Source organism: Ovis aries, chromosome 13, assembly GCF_016772045.2.
Source record: "Ovis aries strain OAR_USU_Benz2616 breed Rambouillet chromosome 13, ARS-UI_Ramb_v3.0, whole genome shotgun sequence".
Classification (NCBI taxonomy): domain Eukaryota; kingdom Metazoa; phylum Chordata; class Mammalia; order Artiodactyla; family Bovidae; genus Ovis; species Ovis aries.
Window position 1 is genome coordinate 34,192,978 of NC_056066.1, and position 16,694 is coordinate 34,209,671.

Here is a 16,694-nt window from a genome sequence, read left to right on the forward strand (position 1 = left end):
AGACCCTGGTGCTGGGAAAGATAGAAGGCAGGAGGAGAAGCGGACGATAGAGGATGAGATGGTTGGACGGCATCACTGACTCAATGGATATGAACTGGAGCAAACTCCAGGAGATGGTGAAGGACAGGGAAGCCTGGTGTGCTGCAGTCCATGGGGCCATAAGAGCTGGATATGACTTAGTGACTGAACAAGAACATCCATGAAAGTGTAACCTTGCATTGATCGAGTCTACTGGAGCCAGTTTCCAGTAGCATTTGGTCACTTCACGTCTCTGTGCTGCGTTTAGGTAATCCTTGCAACATTTCAAACTTTTTCATAATTTGTTTGGTGCCCTGTGATCAGTGATCTCTGAGGTTACTACTATAATTTTCTGAAGTTTCAGATGATGGTTAGCATGTTTTAACAAGATTTTTTTTTTCCTTTTTGGCTGTGCCACATGGCATGTGGGATCTCAGGTTCCCTAACCAAGGATTGAACCTGTGCCCTCTGAAGTGAATGTGCAGAGTCTCAACCACTGGACTACTAGGGAAGTATTTTTTAATTAAGGCATGTACTTATTTTAGACATAGTGTTATTGCACACCTAATAGACTATATTATATTGTAAACAAAACTTTTATATGGATGGGGAAACCGAAAAATTCATGTGACTCACTTTATTGCAATACATGTTTTATGGCACAGGTCTGGAATCAAATCCAAAATATCTCCAAGGAATGCCTGAATACTTTTGTCTGGCTTCCAGGCTAACCAGGAGTTAGAGAAGAAAGTATTTTTAGGAAAGTTAATCTTTAAAAAAATCAATCACAGAATTTAGAGATGGTAGAGTCCAAAGAATCTGGATTTACCCGTATTATAGACCTAGAAAGAACACCAGCTCCCCACTTACGTTTAAATTTCTTGAGACTTCAGGTACTCATCTATGGGACTATGTAAGAGCTATTGTAAAGTACAGACAATGCCTAGTACACAGCCTACACCAGAATGCATGCTCAACAAACATTAATTCCTTTCCCACAGTCAATAAACATTCCATGTATAGAGATTACCTTTCTAGTGCATATGCTCGGAAATCTTAATCAAAGGATGGGAAAAGACAAGATCTTCAATGGCAAAACATGCCAATATCTTTATTCTAATCACCGAAAATCCTGACACACCACTGAATTCAGCCAATATGTTCCCTTCTCACCCTCAGTGAAGAGCTTTACTTTATTTATAGTGGTCACTGACATTCTTCTAACAGCTGTTGCCTTCCATCTCATAAGGGATTAAGAAAGAAAGGAAGAAATTGAACAGCTTTATAACAAACTTTTTAAATTGTGGCAAGTGTATAAAAATGGTGATATTTTTTTTTCAAATCCCATTGGAAAATATCACTTGTTATTGACCTAATCACATCAAGAATGAAAAAACAGGGCTGAGTCAGAAGACACAGAATCCAGGCCAGACCCAAGAACCTGCTTCTTTTATGATCTTGAGTAGAACATTTTTCTTTGTGAGCCTAAATTTCCTCCTCTATTAATAGAAAAGACGAGCCAAGTTCATCGTAGAGAGTGCAAAAAGAAATTAAATGAGGACTTCTCTGGTGGGCCAGTGATTGAGAATCCACCTGCCAAAGCAGGAGACGTGGGTTCAGTCCCTGGCCTGGGAAGAGTTCACATGACACAGAGCAGCTAAGCCCGTGCGCCACGACTATGGAAGCCTGGTGTCTAGGGCTGGCGCTCTGCAAGAAGAGAAGCCGCTGCAGTGAGAAGCCTGTATAGCACAACTAGAACACAGTCCATACAGCAATGAAGACCCAGCACGGCCATAAATAAATAACACTTACAAATAAGGAATTAAATGAGATGCGTGTGAAACTATAAAAAAATTACTTAACTACAAGATATTTTCAATGCTCATGGTCGTTGGTTGTCCCATTAATATGAAAATCGAGAGATAACTGGGGGGGTAAAAACTGTCAAATATCAAGCCACTACTCTTCTCCTTTTTAGATGTATTTGCTCAAAAATTTCCCAAATTACCACTGAAGAGATTTCTCTGTAAGTAAAAGGAAATGCAGTAACAAGAAAAAAATTTGAGTAACTTTTCTAAGACTGTATTACATAAAGTCCAAGAAATTAATAAACTTTGGCTTAACACTGGGCCAAACTTCCCCCCAAAACCCTGTTAGTAAGTTAAGAAACAGTGGTAACATTAAACCTCAGTAAATCCATAGAAAGTAAAGAAAAAGAAAGAAAGGAAGGACAGAATAAAAGGGGAGGGAGGGAGGGAGGAAGAAAAAAGAAGAAAGAAAACAGTGGGAATAGCGACTGGAAGATATACACATTCAAACAGCAGCAATACAGAAACAGTCTTGTCACTATAAGTTAGACACAGATCTGGGACAGTCAACATCTTCAGCAAAAAGCAGACAAATACTTGAATCCTGTTCTCCAAACCAACATGGACTTGCATGCTAAGAGTGTGTGTGTGCTAAGCTGCTTTAATAGTGACCAACTCTTTGCAACCCTATGGACTGTAGCCCACCAGGCTCCTCTGTCCATGGGATTCTCCAGGCAAGAATACTGGAGTGGGTAGCCATGCCCTCCCCCAAGGGGATCTTCCCTACTCAGGGATCGAACCCACGTCCTTTAAGTCTCCGGCATTAGCAGAAGGGTTCTTTACCACTAGCACCACTTGGGAAGCCTGACAGTATGGCAGTATGACATTAGTACCATTTATTTATTGGCTCAGTGCTCTAGAAGGTCAGTGTTCCTTGGAGTCAGAAGCCCTAGGTTTAAATCTCAATCCTGTCACCCACTACATAAGTGATTCCGCCCAGTTCTCCACCCCTGTGAGCTTCAATACTGCTCTTCTGTGAAATGGGAATAACACTACCTACTTCAGGTGGTGGTTGTGATTCAGTGGCATTAGTGATGTGAATGTGTTCTCCACATAAAAGCACTCATATAAGTATAAGCTTGAAATCTCCTAAATTTAAATGATGATTATTCATGAGAAGTCATATTCATAGCATTTTAATGGTAACTTTCAATATTCACTGAAGAAGGCATTACTCTTAGCAAGAGCTGTTTGTCCTACCAGATGATGAATGATACTTTAGAGAATAATGGTAATAATAGTAGGAAACCCATCTGGAGAATAGTTCTCTCAAGAATTCATTTGTTAAATTGTCTCTATTGATACAGAAGCTTAAAAAATATTAAATCCATAGGTATCCTTGTATTCACCTACACTGAGTGACGATAACTAATTCATTCGTAAGCCTAAACACAATGGGGGCAACTCCTTCACAGCTCATCAACTGTCCCCAGTTCTCCCTGGAATCGAAAACAATGGGGAAAGCACTGGGAAGTGGGACAGCAGATAAAGCAGAAAAGCCATTCTGGATTCTGGGGTTAACTCTCAGCAAGCCGTGTGGAGCTGGCAACCAAAGAGAACAAAAAGCATGGAGGAGGAAATGGTCTGGGTGATGACTATGCTAACACAGCGGCTCAGTCTGGTAGAGTTTGCTTGCAATGCGGGAGATCCAGGTTCAATCCCTGGGTCGGGAAGATCCCCTGGAGAAGGAAATGGCAACCCACTCCAGTATTCTTGCCTGGATAATCCCATGGACAGAGGAGCCTGGCGAGCTACAGTCCTTGGGGTCACAATGAATCAGACACAACCAGGTGACTAACACTATGCAAATACAGTGCTTAACTTTGTGAAGGGGACTTTTAGGACTTTGTGAAGGGGACATGGGAAGGGATGGAGTAGAAAATGGAAGGAACGGGCCAGCAAAGAGTTGGCCCTCTTCATCCACGGGCTCTGCATCAGGGAATTCAACCTATTGCAGATCCGCATATGCAGGATCTCATGGATTTCATGTATATGGAGCAAAAAACATATGAAGTGAAGTGGCTCAGTCGTGTCCGACTCTTTGTGACCCCATAGACTGTAGCCTACCAGGCTCCTCTGTCCATGGGATTTTCCAGGGAATAGTACTGGAATGGATTGCCATTTCCTTCTCCAGGGGATCTTCCCAACCCAGGGCTCGAACCCGGGTCTCCCGCATTGTAGACAGACACTTTACCGTCTGAGCCACTAGGGAAGTCTTGTGGGCCTGTAAATGTTAGCTTCCCCGGTGGCACTAGTGGTAAAGAAACCGCCTGCAATGCAGGAGATTTAAGAGACACAGGCTCAATCCCTGGGTTGGGAAGATCCCCTGGAGAAGGGCATGGCAACCCACTCCAGTATTCTTGCCTGGAGAATCCTGTGGAGGGAGGAGCCTGGCGGGCCACAGTCCAAAGGGCTGCAGAGTCAGACATGACTGAAGTGACTTAGCATGCACTCACAGATATTAGCAGCTCTACCATCCGATAAAAGATGCTACTACTTGTAGCTAGAACTAGTGTCTGTGCTCAAAATGAAAGTGAAAAGTTTTCTACAATAAATTTGCAGTTTCCTTTAAGTGTATTTCTGCGCCCCCCCCTCGCCCCCCCGCCCAAGAAGCCTAGACATTAGGGATGGAACTAATTTGTTCATGGAAAAAAAATAATAAAGTGCTTTCACTGCCTGCTGTAACTGACTTGTGCTTTCTTCCAACCCTGGGAGAACCAAGTATAGGAAAAAAAAAAAAAAGGCCATGTGATGAAAGCTTTTTTTTTTTAAAGTGATGAGGAAGTTTTTAAAAAAAAAACACACAGATGTTAGGTTTATATAAATAATCAAGTGAAACATGTTTCTACTGTGTAATTTTCCTGTCATGCATATAATATGTGTTTCTTTTTCCTGGAAGTTCAACGTCAGAACTTTATGATGATGACTGTTTTTCAACAGATAATTTGATAATTCTGGGGTCAGAATAAGAATATAAACATATATATATATGTAAATATATATCTACATATCATACACATATATCTTATTTAAAAGTCTTACATCATATTCATTATGAGGAATGGGAAGGAAATAGTCTAACACCACTTAAAGTAAGTTCTCTCTATACTTGGGTTCACAATCTATCAATTTTTCTAGGAATGTAGTGCATGGGAACAGGTTATGGGGGAGATGAGAGTACACTCCGGGTGTATTAGCCTTATTCTTAGAGCTTTTGGACTTACAATCCAATAGACTAAAAATACAGCTTTTCGCAAAAAAAAAAGCCTGTTTCCCTTCAAGTTTTCAAGCATGGAATTTCCTCCTCACAGCATACAATTCAGGAACAGAGGACTACCTTTCTACTTCCCCGGCTATCAAGGGCCACGTCTGAAACAGGACACACAGACACAGCCCTGGAGCAGATCATTCTTGTCAGAGTTTCTTCTTAAGCCCCAGAGTGATTCATCCTGAGAAGGCTGCCCTGGGTCCACACAGACTCCCTCTGAGAGAAAACACACCCAGCTTTCCTTTCAAACCTCTACTTTTCTCCAAAAATAGTAGGTTTTGCCAACCTGCCTAGCCAGCATTCTTAAATCACAACCAGGCTTTTATCAGAAACACCAACGTTTGATCCTTGAAAGGCATTCAAGATAAGAGCAGTGTAGCCTACACCACGCTGGATGTGAAGATGAGACTTTTGAGAGCGGCTTCAGGCACACAGATCGCCTCCAACAGATGGGGAAGTCCCTCTTCCCTCCAACAGGCCTGAAATAGAACCTCTTTCCTCCCCCAGAAACCGCTGAAAACAGCAAGGCAGACACTAGAGGTTGCTGGCTGTGACACACAGCACCAGGAAAAGAGGCTGCTCGCTGTGGAGGACAGTCCCTCCCGAGTGACAATAAGCCTGGCAGCTAGTTGCTGCAGAGCTTGGCAGAAGGATAAGAAAGCCTCTTTAGAAACACAGTTGGCAAAACACTGAGTATAAAGGACACTCTGAGAAAATGCGTAATTACAGACTCAGAGTCACTGTCTGGACTACATCCCCACCATACGTCCCTTAGAGGACAGCGGGGATCGTCTGCACCCCACTGGACATCCTGTAGGCACGCTGCTCTCCAGGCTTCCTTCTTCCTCATTGCATGCGGTGGTGCAGATGGGCGCAGAAGGAAAAGCCAACCTACAAGACGCTAACATGGCTGTCTCCTTGATTAAATAAAGTTGATGGCTTGGGATCCGAGTTCACACCGACTCTACTACTCACTGTCTTGCCTCATTCGGGGTACTTAGCCTGTGAAGGCTTCAGCTCAGAGATGGTGCTGATGAAAAGTTGCACTGCATTTCAAGCCTCAGCAAAGAGCCCGATACACAGTCCCAGCCAATCTTCCATGCTGCTGTGATCAACAGCATCACTGCCCCTACCAGTGCATCCTGTGTGCCCCCTTACACCCGGAGTATACTCACATCCCTCCCACAACATGTTCCTGTGCTTCTGTGCCGGCAGACCCATCTCCGACTGTAAGCCCCACGAGGTCAGGACTGACTCTATAGTCTCAACACCAAGCCCACACACACACGCGGTTAACAGATACTTGCTGACCAAATCAGTGAATGAACAGTCCACTTGATGCTTTCACATCTCATTTCTACGTAATCCCAGCTTAAAAAAGCCTTTCCCCAGATGTTAATATAGATGGATAATTAGATTAAGTGAACTGAACCTGGTAACCACCTTGAGATGCCGCTGGATACCAATTAAAGAGCATGGCTGAAACAAAGATCCTTTGCTCTGGGTGAGTCTGTAGGAATGTAAACTCCTATCCCAATGCTTTAAGCAGGCTCCCCTGTCTACCAGGGCAAGAAAACTGGGCTCCTTTCTAATTGTGGAGATTTACAAGCAAACTCCATTTTGGCATAGCGAAGCATTCTTTCCCTTTGTTTTGCAGAATTTAAAAAAAAAAAAAGTGGACAGCAAGATGTGAGGGCTCCAGAATTCATGGGGATCACCACTGAGCAGGAGCTGAACCCCAGAAACTCCTCCTGCAGCCCTGTTTCAAGGCATCTTCTTCCACTGCCTCCCAACAGCCAGCCTGCTCCATCCTGACCCTGAAGATGCTTCTTTGTGACCGAAGCTTTGGAGAGAAAAATAAAGAGTCCCAAATTGGGGTGAATCTGTGAAGGATCTCCCCGGACCTCCTCTCCACTGTATTTTCACAGATGCAGGATCACAGCAAGGAAGTACCCGACATGACCCTCTGGAACAGCACAGACTCAAGATGACCAATCTTTCAGGATTTACAGAAACAGACTGGCCACCCAGCACAAACTCAACTTCCTTTAAAGGTCTTTCAAAAGTATAATTTGAAGAAGGGGAAAAAAAGCAAACATTATTTCTGTTCTGTGTATATACAATGTCCATTTGCAAGGAAAAAGTTATCAAAACACAAGTTCATATTTCAGTGACTTCCAAGGTGCTGCCATGTGAAAGGGAAGCCAAAATAAATCTCAAAACCTTTCCCCCAAAGTTCAAGTCTTTCAAATGCCCTGACCAGACCAGTTTCAAGACTGGTGTTTCCAAGGTCCAATTCCAAGAATCATTTTAGTTACAAGCCTCAAAATAAAAACTGTAATAGTGCATATAACATATGTCATGATTATACCCAACGTAAGTGACAATCAAACAGGACTGGCTGATGATAAAGGCAGCAGGGCCTGCGAAGTGTGGGTTAAAACTAACAAATGAGAAACAGAAGCACCATCACAGAAGGGGAGGAAGGATTAGTTGAAAGAGGCTAAGAGAGTAAACTTCAACAGTGCTGAGCACAAGAAATGTGTCATTATGCACGGTGATGGATGTTGACTAGATTTATTGCGGTCATCTCATAACATACACAAATACTGAATTGTTATGTTGTACACCTGAAGCTGGTATGTCAACTACATCTCAACAAAAATCAAGAAGGTAAAAAAAAAAAGAAAGGGTGGGGTGGGGAGCACAGGAAGCGAGAAGGAAAAAGCAGGACAGAAACAAAGCCATGCCCTGGGAGGCCTGGGAAAGTGCACACACAGAGGGGCCGAAACAGGGCCGCAGGATGAGCCAAGGATCGGCCATCAGCCAGAGGAGGAAAAGCCAGCAGAAGTAAGCAGCGAGGATAGGGGAGAACTCACCCCGTGTCAAAGGGCCGGCTGGATAGTGGGGGAGCAATTAAACACCAATGACAGATGGAGATAGGGCATTCCAGGCAAAGTGTCCCCAAGACACCTGAAACCAGCGGCTGCGGGAGGTGGCTGGGTGACCGCCACAGACCAGGAGAAGGAGGGCAGCTCATCAGAGAGAAGAAAAAAAACGTCTCACAAAGAGGAGAAGGCAGCCAAAGCTTGGTGTGTGGGGTGCTGTTAAGAGGCATGTGGGAGCAAACTGTGTCTGCACAAGGAACTCACCAGGGTGGGGTGGTCTTGAGCCAAATAGTGGCCCCTCATGGCTGCACCCCCAAAGCTCATCACCTTCTTCTTTCTACAGGGAAGCGGCTATTGCATCCAGAGCATTGAACGGGGATGAAACACTCTGAGATGTAGTTAACGTGAAATCATCTTCTGAAAGGAGCTGGGCTAGCTGAAGAAGAGTAACACGTCCGCTGGCCAGGTTGGGCCTCTGTGTGTGTGCGCAGGCACGCACGTTGTGTGCTGGTTCATGACAGGTAGCAGGGAAGCCCGTGTTATAAAGCTTGATGGACCTAGAGGTGATCATACTAAGTGAAGTCAGAAAGAGAAAGACTAATACCATATGATATTATTCGTATGTGGAATCTAAAAAAAAAGATACAAATGTACTTGTTTACAAAACAGAAATAGACATACAGATAAGACAAACTTATGGTTACCAAAGGTGGAAAGGGGGGCAGACAAATTAGGAGTTTAGGATTAGCAGATACACACCACTATATTTAAAACAGATATCCAACAAGGGCCTGCTGTTACAGTACAGGGAACTCCACTCTATCTTATAATAACTGCTAATGGGAAAGAAGCTGAAAAACAATAGATTTATATACGTGTGTGTATAACTGAATCCCTTGCACCTGTTACACCTGCAACTAACACAACATTGTAAGTCTACAATCCAATCAAAAAATAAAGGAACAAAAGGGAAGTTGGCAACTGCCCTCAAGAGCCAAGACTTGAAAACAGAACATGGTAAGTGGGCCTTTATAACGTGCAGAGAAGTGTAATAAGGAAAAGAATTATTCCAGAGAAAGAACCCAGTAAGGACCATGCAGACAAAAGACACACAATGAAGTCTCCAGAAGCTGAGGACTTGTCCTCTAGTTTCAAACAAGTTGATCCCTTCAAGACTTGATCAGCAAGGGCATGGATCTTTGAGGCAGGATCTTATCATTCTAATCCTAGCCCAGGCAAGGTTCTCAAAGGCAGAGCTGGTTTCCTCTTTTGTAAAATACACCCCACTCTCTCGAGGCCTCCCCCTTCCTGCCACACCAGGTCATCAGCTCAGAGAACCAAACACAGTTCTTGAGGATCTTAAAATGAAATGGCAGCAAAAACAACTGAAAGCTGAGATGCTGTCAAAAATCTAAGATTCCTGTGCAAAGGAGAATATGTGTGGTATGTCAATGGAGCCCTGAAGGAGAGTAAAGGGCTTAGAACTGTGGGTCTAACTTGGCAATTATTGGGTCACTGGGAGAGCTGAAGCTACAGTGGGTGCCGGCACAAAGATGAGCATCAGAATCAGAAGGTTTTATTCATGAGGAGGGCATGGCAACCCACTCTAGTATTCTTGCCTGGAGAATCCCATGGACATAGGAGCCTGGTGGGCTACGGTCCACAGGGTCACAGAATTAGAGATGACTGAGGTTGACTTAGCACACACACACAAGTGACCAGAGTTTATTTTATAACCTCTCCTAGAACAAAGGGCCTGACTCAGTTCCTATAAAGCACTGGATTTATGCTTGTAACTGCTAGAGGTCATTTGTTCACCTCCATTCGCAGGAATTAGGAGGCAAGAGGCTTTTGAGTGGGCTTCCTTGGTAGCTCAGTTGGTAAAGAATCTGCCTGCCTGCAATGCAGGCGACCCTGGTGCGATTCCTGGGTCGGGAAGATCTCCTGGAGAAGGGATAGGCTACCCACTCCAGTATTCTTGGGCTTCCCTGGTGGCTCAGACAGTAAAGAATCTTTCTGCAATGCCGGGGACCTGGGTTCGATCCCTGGGTTGGGAAGATCCCCTGGAGGAGGGCATGGCAACCCACTCCAGTATCCTTGCCTGGAGAATCCCTAGGGACAGAGGAGCCTGGTGGGCTACAGTCCACAGGATTGCAAAGAGTCAGACACAACTGAGCGACTAAGCACAGCATATGGTTTTGAGTGCTGGGCAGCGGTCAGGGAACTGGGGGGCTGCAGCAGAGACAGGTGTGTCTACAGGCACATGCAAAGCCTTCTCTTGTTAGGATATGAACACAACATTTGAGCAACCTTATCAAGCCTCTCCCATCTTCCTGGCCCCACACCCTCCTCCTCAGCTTTATTTGAGCAGACATGGTGACAACACCAATGGGATTACACAGAAAGCTCTCTGAAGAGGCACCTTCACACACACATGCAAATGCTGCCTCTATTACAGCCCTCACATCGTACTTGTTTCTGTCTGTTGTTTGACCTGGGAGTCCACCCACAGCTAGGCCCAAGCCCTTTTTCATCTTCAGGTTCTCCAGGCCTGCTTGCATGTAAACAGTCAACCTAAGATGCACTGAAGTAAACCAAACAGCTAAGTCATCTTGGGTAAGTAACAACTTCTTGGAAACTCCAGTTTTCTCCAGGATAAGATAAGGGGTGTGGGCAAAGCACAGACTCGCTCTAACAAATGCAAAATACCCTAAATCTTCAGAAAACAAAAGCGCACAGTCAGGACATACATTGTAACTTTTATACATTTCATGCAACAGAAGAATATATATGATTAATCCTGATAAATATTGCAACTTAAAAAAAGAAAACCACTTAGTTTTATCATGAGACAGGTTTCTTTGTTAGTCACCGAAATACAAAAGCAGCCAAGGTTTTCAGGAGGGAAAATCTACATACATGGTGGTCATCCTCAAAAAAAAAAAAAAGGTATGGGGAGGGGGGAATGTTAATTCTGACATTTCCTTTTCTCCCCTGAGACCCTCTATCTGGAATAACATTGACATAACAGAAACAAACAAGACTCTTTACAATGGCTACAGTTTAACAAAGGCGTCTATGGATTTTTACCTTCCTGGGTTTCTGCACAAAAGAAGCAAATGTAAGCACAGTTGCCCAGCAGCTGGCAAGTTCTCTCCCATACACGAAGAAGTTGTGGAGCAGCTGGGGAATGCAAGATGCTTTTGAACAAGCTGCTATGTGATCCAAAATAAGGCTGCCTGTTCATCTTCCCCACAATGGAAGCGACAGCCCAGCGCAGGTCTGGCGCATGCCCCGCAGCTGCTTCTTTCTTCCGCCCTGGAAACTCAACAAGTAGCTACAAATGAAGCGAGATGCACAAAAGGGGAGAAACCTCGCTGCTAACCCTTTGCACGCCGTTCCCTGGTTATAGACACGCAGCTCATTCACACCCAAATGGAAAAATCTATGTATGGCTTTCAAGGGCAATCTCACCCTGGACTCCACTCCATGCCCTTCTTGGTAACAACTTTCACCATTGGGTGGCATTTAATGATGTTATACAGTCACCAGTCCTTCACCCAGGATGATTATTTAAAAGATAAACACAAAAATCAAGAACTAGAAAGCAGCAATGTTCAGGAGGCTTTCATCAACAACTTGACATAATACACTTAAAAATAACTATTTCTCCACTTGCATTGGCTAAATCGAAAATCTTCCAAGTTCTGGGGTTTTTTTTTAACATATGAAATAGTTATTCTGGATGTTCACTCATTGTGTAGCTTAACTGTATGTAACCAGATCCGTCTCTGCCACCTTCCAAATGTTAGTTTGGCACTTTGGGCATCATACCAGTTGACCATATTTGAGCAAACAGTTTTAAAATGTTTAAAACTCTCCTCTCTCCCTGATCAATTTTGTGGCTCATCTTTAAACAGACTCCAGAAAATGTTCTGTTTTCCAAGTATATCCCAGAAAGCATTCTATTTTCCCACTTGCCAGGATCAGGCCAGCACAATTTTCACAGACATAGAAATTTTCTTTAGCGTTGCCAATGGCTAGTGAAGGCACAAAGAGAAGACCTGCTTCCTTTTCTCCAGCTTGTTTGGTGGTTTTGAGGGCTTTTTTTTCTTTTAAAGTCCTGTCCTCTTGGCCACGGGACACTGGCTTTGAATTTAAAAAGAAAGAGGAATAGCTTGAAGGTTGGCCACAAAATTACACAGCGGTAACACGAGGAGGAAACTGGGCGGTTCCAGAGCTCCTTGTAAATTCCTTGGGCGACTAGACAAAGTTTTCCATCATTACCACCCCCACCCCCAACACAGACACACACATAGCACTTGCTGACAAGAATAGCTAAGTGCATTACCTTGCTGTATGAATGAAGAAGATCAAGTTAACTCTCAACTATTGCACCTCTCCACATAAGGGAAGAGAAGATTCTGTTCTCAAGAAGTGAAGTGAAATCGCTCAGTCATGTCCGACTCTTTGCAACCCCCTACCAGGCTCCTCTGTCCATGGGATTTTCCAGGCAATAGTACTTGAGTGGATTGCCATTTCCTTCTCCAGGTGATCTTCCCAACCCAGGGCTCGAACCCAGGTCTCCCGCATTGTAGACAGACGCTTTACCATCTGAGCCACCAGGGAAGTCTGTTCTCAAACCTCCTCATTATTAGTTAACACTTGTTGAGCAGCTACTATGTGCTAGGATCTGTGCTACCAAGTGCCTTATATGAATGATCACATTTAACCCTTGCAGCTTGAAACCAGGCAATGCTATGATTGTGGTATTGTTTAGTTGCTAAGTAGTGCCGAACTCTTTAGACTGTGACCCTCGAGGCTCCTCTGCTCATGGGATTTCCCAGCCAAGAATACTGGAGTGGGTTGCTATTTCCTTCTCCAGGAGATTTTCCAAACCCAGGGATCAAACCCATGTCTCCTGCTTGGCAGGTGGATTTTCCACCCTTGTGCCACCTGGGAAGCCCCAGCATTACACACCTATAGACGGTGGAGGCAGCAGAGGTAGCCGGCCCTTAATCATCATGCCTCGCGGTCTGCACAACTGGCAGTGCTCTAGGATATTCTGAGTCAGGAATGTCATTCCAGGGTTTCAAACAACATTTTTCTCTGAGACAACACACTTTCAGTATACTCAAGACAACACCACCTTCTCATATCATAAACTGGAGTTCAATAAGGCTTAAAGATGTGATGATCTCAGATGCCTAACAGGAATCTTAAAGTCATAACCTACCAGTTATGACTTTAATTAATGAAGGTTGGTGCATTTCCAAGGCAGACTTCATTTTAAACACACGTGGCAACAATGTCAGAGCTTAGATGGGGTAGGAAATGCAGCCCTCTTCCTGCAGGAAGGCCAACAGAGCTGCGAGCTTCCTAGATAGAACTCCTGAGCCTAGGCCCACCTGCCTAATGAGATGCCTGTAGAGGCAAACCGCAGCTGTTTCTGCCTCTCTTTGGTGCTGTCAGATGACTCTAAGCAGTTTAGTTGTCTTCATATACCTTAAGCTTTAAACTAAGAGTTGGGGGGGAGGGCGGGGGGCGTCCCTGGTAGCCTAATGGTTAGGGTTCTGGCTTTCACTGCCAGAACCCATGGGCCTGGGTTAAATCCCTGGTTGGGGAACTGAGATCCTGCAAGTTGCTCTCGGTGGCCTAAAAAAACTTGGTTTAGGGGAGGCCCTGAGCCGCGCAAAAGTCAGCCACAGGTGAAGTCAATCTAATCCAAATAACTAACACCATCAAACGGAATCCAGGCTTAGAGCTTGTACCACTGACTCTGCAGTCACCAATCCACAACGCCTCTGGAGGGGCAGCCTTTGGGATAGGAACTGGGACTAGCAAACGAACGGTACCCTTTGGAGCGAGCGGGACAGACTCTCGGTGCTGGAAACCTCTTTGAGCCCGTTTCCCCAACTTAACGGTAGAAGTCATCTTTCTGCGGGAGGCTTAAAGTGAATGGTGACGATCCTTCCTAAGTGGACATAAGAGTCTCAGAAGGCCTTTCCCTACTTCAGCAGGGAGTGGCGGCAGATAAGAAAACTTGAAATCTATCCATAGATTACGGCGGGATACGGTTTCACACCAGAGCGGAGCGCCCCGGGTTTCTCCTGGGCAGCACCTCCTCTGGCGTCCTGCTCTCGGGAAACGTCTGTCGCACAAGGGAGATGCTGCCCCAGCCATCCCAAGGACAGGCTTGTGCCTAAGTCTGCGGTTTGCACGCAGTGACCACAACCTCGGGGGAGGACAGGAGCTCTCCTCTTTCTCCCCGCCGTCCTCTCCCCCCGGCGGAACTTCCAATTACAACAAACCGTCAGGACTGCACAGGAGCTGTAATGCGGACGCCAGAAGCGCTTAACCCCGCACCTGACCCAGATTGCGGCCTGAACTGGAGCCGCCGGGTCGCTCCCTCACAGTAATGCAATTACCGCCTTCTGGAGCTCCCCTCAGGGTACCGGGGGGCGGCCGCTGTCACCCCGGGACTAAACCCCTCCCTTCCGGGAGCCCGCGCGGAGGGGCGTGGCCCGGCGGGCTGGCAGGGCGCGCGGCGCCGGCACTTCCCACCGCTGGGGCGCGACCCAGGGACCCCGAGGAAGGCGCCCGGGGGCCGCTGCTGCCTCGCCCTCCGCCCAGGCGGTGAAACTGGGAGGCCGGCAGTGTCGCAGCTCTGGGCACACGCTTGCCCCTCCCCGGGCCGCCCCTTCCCCGCCCCTCCTCCCCGCCTAACGGGCCGCCCCGCTAACTTCCCGAAACTCCGCGGAGGGGAAGCCTGAGCCGGCCGGTGCCGCGGGGCGGCGCGCGCCCGGGCGCGCCGGGGACGGAAGTGGGTGGGAGCGGCGGCCGCGCCGCGCCTTTGTTGTTGCTCCGGGACCCCGCGGGCCCCCGCCCCCGGGAGCGCCCCATCGCGGCGGTCCGGAGATCAGCCTCCGCCAGCAGGACCGCCCCAAGCCCAAGTCCAACTAACCTCACCTCCTGCCCCCGGGGGAGGGCGCGCCGCGGAGCGTCCTTCTGTCTGCCCGCCGAAGCTCTGTGCAGCTGATCCCTGCCCTCGGCCACCGTGCGGAGGGACGCTCCTCACCTTCTTTCCGAGCCTACCCCAGACCTCCCGGGGCACAGCTGCCGCTCCTGGCCCGACAGCCGCTGGGCAGCCCGGACTCTCGACAGCGCCGCGGCCACTCCCTGCCTGCTTTCCCAGAGGACCGGGTCCCCCTCCCGGGATGATTCACAGCTCCTCACCTGGAGCCTCACTCGAGTGCCCTCCCTCCTCCGGCCGGCGCGGCGATCGGGAGCGGGCGCCCTCTGCCGGGCCACCGGCCAGAGCTTCCCCGGGCTGGAGCGGGTCGGGAACATGGAGCCCGGCCGAGCGCAGGGACTCCCGCGCCTCCCACCGCGGCCACCCACGAGCGTAGGGGCCAGCGCGCCGGCACTGTCCTGGGCCGTTATGCGCAAGCTGGGCCCGACCCCGGCCCAAGAAGACCAGGGCTGTCCCTGTGCCCCGGGGCCACTGCGCGCCCCACTCGCGGGCCGGCCGGTCCAGCCCTGCTCCCCGGAGGCGTCCTCAGGAACCCACCATTAACCGCGTGAGCAAGACGAGTTTTAAAAAGCCCTGGAAAGTCAGTTTTACTGTGTCAAACAAAGTTTGGGTCTTGATTCTCAGTAGCCCTCTTCTGCCCGAATTGAAAGGGCCGGAGGAGAGGGTAGTGGCTTTATCACACCCCCGGGTCCTAGGACTCGGAAGACGCTTGGGGCAGCTTCAGGGACAGTCGCAGTCCCGGGGGAGCCCAAGGTCGGCCGGCGTGTCGCTCCCCAGCCAGGGGGGAGTGGCTGGCCAATGACTCGCTCTTTCGCCCAAGTAAACACACTTCCAGCAGGTGAGCCTATCCGTCTCCCCCTAGCCCAGATACCGGGTACAACTTTAGAGGGGGGCCAAGAGGAGCCGAGAGTACACCCACGCGCGAGGGTCCGCGTCCCCAGCCCCGCGGGTTCACCCGCGCGCCCGGACTTCCCGCACTTACCTAGCCGGCGCGCTCGCCCACCTGCCTGCCGGCCGGCGGCGCAGAACTCCCCGCGGCGATGAGGGTGGCGGGGGCGTGGAACACTGGTCCTTGCGCGAGCTGGCTCTCGGCGAGGGGCTCAAGAGGGTCTGTCCGGAGCTCCGTCGCCACAGCTGCCAGAGCAGACGAGTTGCGAGGAGGGTCAGGGCCCAGCTAGCGCCTCCTTCCCAGAGAGCGGGCGCGCGAGTCCCGGAGCGGCGGGCGGGCGCCGGGTATTAATTGTAGGGCCCCCGGGTGTCGGCCGCCGGGCGCTCTGAGTGGCTCGGACCGCGCGCCAGGCCAGCGGGGCCCGGGCGACCCACCCCCTAGGCGCGCGCCCGCGCCTGCTGGGGAACGCGCGCGCACGCGTCCGGCGGCTCCGGGCCCCAGGGCTCGCCTTGCTCCTGGGGCTCCAGACCTGCGGCCGCTCTGAGGCCGGAGGGGCGCCACCGACCTTAGAGACCCGGAACTGGAGCTCCGAGGGTCCAGTCGATCCAGGGATAAAACCCAGCAAGGTGTGCGAACTTTGTAGTCACAGGCGCTCCGGGCCCGTTGTCAAAGAGACCATCCTGGCCCCTCCAGTCACAACTGTGAAAATCACGTCACCCTCCGACCTGCG

At 48.5% G+C, this 16,694-nt stretch overlaps 1 protein-coding gene across 2 annotated transcripts in view; it reads right to left on the reverse strand.

The window, feature by feature from the left end:
- LOC101116334 (large ribosomal subunit protein eL8-like) overlaps positions 1–15,280 on the reverse strand; it is a 119,114-nt gene extending 103,834 nt beyond the window's left edge. For both annotated transcript variants that reach the window (XR_009596050.1, XM_060397446.1), the window contains exon 1: positions 15,007–15,280. The gene's annotated coding sequence lies outside the window, so the exon portion shown is untranslated. The remainder of the gene's footprint in view (positions 1–15,006) is intronic.
- Positions 15,281–16,694: the final 1,414 nt, after the last annotated feature.